The sequence below is a fragment of the Pinus tabuliformis genome, chromosome 1_2 (assembly GCF_031772625.1).
Source record: "Pinus tabuliformis cultivar Carrire ecotype Pingquan chromosome 1_2, CPIR1, whole genome shotgun sequence".
NCBI lineage: Eukaryota > Viridiplantae > Streptophyta > Pinopsida > Pinales > Pinaceae > Pinus > Pinus tabuliformis.
Genome location: NC_142298.1, coordinates 1182023669 through 1182028915, shown reverse-complemented (window position 1 = coordinate 1182028915; position 5247 = coordinate 1182023669). Strand labels below are relative to the sequence as shown.

The following is a 5247-nucleotide window of genomic DNA, read 5'->3' as shown; positions in this document are numbered from 1 at the left end:
AAAGACAAAATCAAATCCATGCCTTTATGAAGATATTTATATATGTATCAATGTCATTTGCATTCAAGAGATCATTTGAAAATCGTCTCAAGCTGTGAAAGGGTGAAACTGAAAACTAAGATTGTGTTTATGAGTCTGCACGGCACATTGGGTAAGCGCGCGACGCACATAGGCCATGCGACGCATTGGGCGATTTGCCACAGTGCAGTTTTCCTCTGGCGCGGCGCATCCAGGAGATGCGGCACACTGGGCTTGTGCATGGCACACAGAGCCTCAAAGACAAAAATTCATCACAGCTTCAATAAAAATCAAAACAATTTCATTTCTTCTGCTCCAAATAGGTTTTTCGAATTGGATGGAGATATTCGGCTCTGGGACATTGCGGCCAGGCGCACAATTCCACAATTTCTAGGTCATAGAGGAGTGGTGTGTGGTTTGACTATGCCTACAGAAGGAGAGCAGCTTATTTCTTGCAGAGATGATTTCACAGTTAGACTATGGGATATCCCAATTGCTAGCATTGGGGAATCAAGTTATGGCTCAAAAAATGTTCAAAAGCCACTAGCAACCTATGTGGGAAAAAATTCTTTCAGGGCTATAGATTACCAGTGGGATAGTAATGTGTTTGCAACTGGTGGGGTTCAAGTTGACATTTGGGATCATGACAGGTCAATACCGATAAACGGTTTCGCTTGGGGCCTGATACTGTCGTTTCGGTACAGTTTAATCTTACAGAGAAAGATATATTTGCGACAACTGCCAGTGATGGCAGTATTGTTCTATATTACCTTTGAATGGAATCACCTTTGAACAAGTTAATTATGCATACAAGCAATAATGCTATTGCATGGAATCCAAGAGAACCTATGAATTTCACTACAGCTAATGAAGATTGCAACTGTTATAGCTATGATATGAGAAGAATGAATATTTCAACATGTGTGCACCAAGACCATGTTTCCGCTCTGGTGGATATTGATTATTCTCCATCTGGTCGGGACTTTGTGATGGGATCAAATAGTGAGAATATTCCCCTATAATGTAGGTCACAGCAGAGAAATCTACCATACGAAACGAATGCAAAGGATGTTTTGTGTGAAATATAGTGGTGATGCAACTTATGTTGTCTCTGGAAGTGATGATGCTAATATTCTCCTGTGGAAAGCTAAAGCATCAGAGCAGTTAGGAGTGCTTCTCCCGAGAGAGTGCAAAAGGCACGAATATCTAGATGCTGTAAAGGAACGTTTTAAGCATCTTCCAGAAATTAAACGCATTGAGAGACATTGACACATACCAAAGCCCAAATTTAAAACGAAGATATCTACCATAAAAGAGAAATAGGATTGGAGGTCTATATTTGTCTTCAGTTACGATTGAGAAGGGATTTACACCTATAGATTTCACCTCTTCATTGGTCATCAACAAATTCGAGTAGAAAATGTAACACTGCTCCTTTTACAGATGGGTGGCTTTTCATCTTTTGTTAATAATGATTAAACAATCCCCTATTTTTGGTCGATCTGTTTTCTCATAGTTGAGTTTATTTATTGTATTGAAAATCATTTGTAAAGGGGCTGAGTTCTGGGAAAGGTGTGGAAGAAAACTCAGCGCTTCACTGTACAGTTTGGCCAGGAAATTAATAAATTGATGCAACTCTGATTCATGAGATTCATGTGGTATGAGTTTAACATATGTTTCTTCTTTCTGTTTCATATGTATCTTGTTATGTTTTACAGTTCATTCATAATCATTTCCAGTTGAATGTTTTTAAGTAAGAAAGGTAGAATCCAGTTTATTGCTCTGCCTTGGAAAAGCATTCATCCGTTGTGTGCCTTCTTCTGTTTGAAAAGGATTCATTGGTTATGCCCTTTTCAACCTCTCAACAGTCTTTCCACTCCATATTACTTCAGTTTGATTGCTAAACCTCTTGCCTATCTTGCCTCACGAAGTACTCTGCGTCTTTGATTCAATTTCCCAGCTCATGCTGTCCTTTGTCCCATACAGCCCTGAAAATTCAGTCATTCATTAAATTACCTCTTTCATATTTATTTACTAGCCTAAAATCAGTATTCATTTTGAGTCATCTCAGACCCTATTGTTTATTTTTACTGAGTGTGACCCAGAGAGAGCCCTCTCCTGTTCTAGTAGGGCTAGCTACCAGACTGAGCATGGTGTGTGGTTATACTGAATTTTGCCTTCCTTCAGCCTAAGGCAGATTTAGGCTCTAACATAGTGGCGACCGTATTGGGGAAGAACAAATGGTTTTCTTGTTAGTGTTATTTTTTTTGCAAGCTACAGACGGAGCCTGAAGTTATGCCAGGTAGCCTTCGAAACACTTTTGCTATGCATCAGTGATGTAGATAAACGTTGTTTCATTCAATCTCTGGTCTAGCTTGTAAACGTGACATCTAACTTGTTAATTGCCCCAGTACATGTATCAAGTTCAGATCTGATGGTTGATGGTGGAAAACGATCAGACATAAGAAGGCTGGAATCATTCACCTGCTGACTCCATTCACTAAAAAATCTAGAAATCAATGCTTCATGGTGACTCCACTGCAGGAAGATTAGTAGCTTTAAGATTTTCAAGATGGAACGGGTTGCAAAAAGATATGCTCCTATGAGCCAACATCACATCCCAAGTTTTCCAAATAAAATTCCCAAGGTGGATTGGCTTCCGAATTTGCCTATGTTCAGAAATGTGGAAGGTAATGGCACTACTCTTCATCTGGTGAAATTTCACATTCATGTGCATAAATTAAAGATCGTTTTTCCTGAAGATTGTTTGATGAAATTTTTTATGGCTACTCTGGAAGATGAAGCCCGATCTTGGTATGAAAGTTTACCACCTGCTTCTATTTATTGTCTAAAAGATTTTCATACAATAATCTTCGAAAGGTATAAAGAATCATATCCATCCTTAGCTTTAGTTTAGAACTGTTGTGAACACGTTAGTAGTTTCATTGAAGATCTTGAGAATTTTTATGGAGATAATGACTTCATGGATGTCTTCAATAAGTTTTCATTCCAAAATTCTTATCATCAATAATGCTCAAGGATGTTTCTTCTTCAAAACTCTGTTTTGAAGAAGAAATCGTCAAATTAATTGTTTGTAATAAATATGTATTTTTAAAGTTTTCCGCCATGAAGTACTTCAAATACAAACTCTGGTCATCCTTTTCCAAAGTTCAAACTCCATCATCCCTGCAAAAAATCAACCAAGAAGCCATCATTTTAGCCAAAAATCAAAAAGGAAACTTGAAGAACAGAGTTGTATTAAAAGTGAAGAAATGCCAATTTTAAAACATGACAAAAGTGGGTCTTTACAAACACAAAATCAAAGCCATGTCTTTATGAAGATATTTCTATATGTATCAATGTCATTTGCATTCAAGAGATCATTTGAAAATCGTCTCAAGCTGTGAAAGGGAAAAACTAGAAACTAAGATTGTGTTTATGAGTCTGCAAGGTGCATTGGGTAAGGCCACGTGACACATTGGGTGATTTGCCACAGTGAAGTTTTCCTTTGGTGCAGCGCATCCAAGAAATGCGGTGCACTGGGCTTGTGCACGGCACACAGAGCCTCGAAGACAAAAATTCATGACAGCTTCAATAGAAATCAAAACAATTTCATTTCTTCTGCTCCAAACAGGTTCTTTGAATTGGATGGAGATATTCGGCTCTGGGACATTACGGCCAGGCGCACAATTCCACAATTTCTAAGTCATAGAGGAGCGGTGTGTGGTTTGACTGTGCCTATAGAAGGAGAGCAGCTTATTTCTTGCGGAGATGATTGCATAGTTAGACTATGGGATATCCCAGTTGCTAGCATTGGGGAATCAAGTTATGGCTCAAAGAATGTTCAAAAGCCACTAGCAACCTATGTGGGAAAAAATTCTTTCAGGGCTATAGATTACCAGTGGGATATTAATGTGTTTGCAACTGGTGGGGCTCAAGTTGACATTTGGGATCATGACAGGTCAAGACCGATAAACAATTTCGCTTGGGGGATGATATTGTCATTTCGGTACAGTTTAATCCTGCAGAGAAAGATATATTTGCGATAATTGCCAGTGACCGCAGTATTGTTCTATATGACCTTCGAATGGCATCACCTTTGAACAAGTTAATTATGCAGACAAGGAATAATGCTATTGCATGGAATCCAAGAGAACCTATGAATTTCACTACAGCTAATGAAGATTGCAACTGCTATAGCTATGATATGAGAAGAATGAATATTTCAACATGTGTGCACCAAGACCATGTTTCTGCTGTGGTGGATATTGATTATTCTCCATCTGGTCGGGAGTTTGTGACGGGATCAAACAGTGAGAATATTCCCCTATAATGCTGGTCACAACAGAGAAATCTACCATACGAAATGAATGCAAAGGATGTTTTGTGTGAAATTTAGTGGTAATGAAACTTATGTTGTCTTTGGAAGTGATGATGATAATATTCGCTTGTGGAAAGCTAAAGCATCAGAGCAGTTAGGAGTGCTTCTCCCAAGAGAGTGCAAAAGGCACGAATATCTAGATGTTGTAAAGGAACGTTTTAAGCATCTTCCAGAAATTAAACGCATTGAGAGACATTGTTGGGTCCCTATAATATTAGTGATTACCCCATTACTATTGTAGTTATACCCCTTATTTATATTGTTGTGCCCCTATTACCCCCATATTGTTATTTCTGTGCTCCATAGAATCCCTCTATTGTTATTTTTGTGGCTTTATATTATTATTGTTAGGTCGGTTGGATTATATTGTGACTCCTTAGACTCCTATATATAGAAAGGAGGTTTTGTCATTTGTATCATCCAAGAATTGTTCATTTATGTAATGTAAAGGAGGTTGCCCCCTCGAAGAGGCTGAATTCTAAGGCGTTGATCTATCTTTTCTATCTTTTCTTGAGCTGGTTTCATAACATTTGGTATCAGAGCTTTGGATTCTAGGGTTTCGCTGCTCCAAACAGGTCATCGTGGCATTTTCACTATAACTTTTTTTCTGTGACGTTTCAGAAGTCGCAAAAAAAACCCATTTGAGAAGAAATCGCTCTGAACCTTGGGTCCGAATTTCAGAGCTTTTTGTGCGATATTTGCGGAGATATGATCTGAGGAAGTTGGTCTTTTTGCAGACTCCTGAATTACATTCAAAACAGGTGACCTGGGGAAAATCGTCATAACTTTCTCTCTGGGGATCGGATTGAAATTTCGTAAGAAGGTACAGAAAGAGGACAGACTGTAGT

General features: G+C 38.5%; 2 pseudogenes; both read left to right on the top strand.

The window, feature by feature from the left end:
• Window positions 1–258: 258 nt before the first annotated feature.
• On the top strand, window positions 259–1341 carry LOC149210446 (uncharacterized; annotated as a pseudogene).
• A 2206-nt stretch (window positions 1342–3547) lies between these two features.
• Window positions 3548–4640, top strand: LOC149210445 (uncharacterized; annotated as a pseudogene).
• The last annotated feature ends 607 nt before the right edge of the window (window positions 4641–5247 follow it).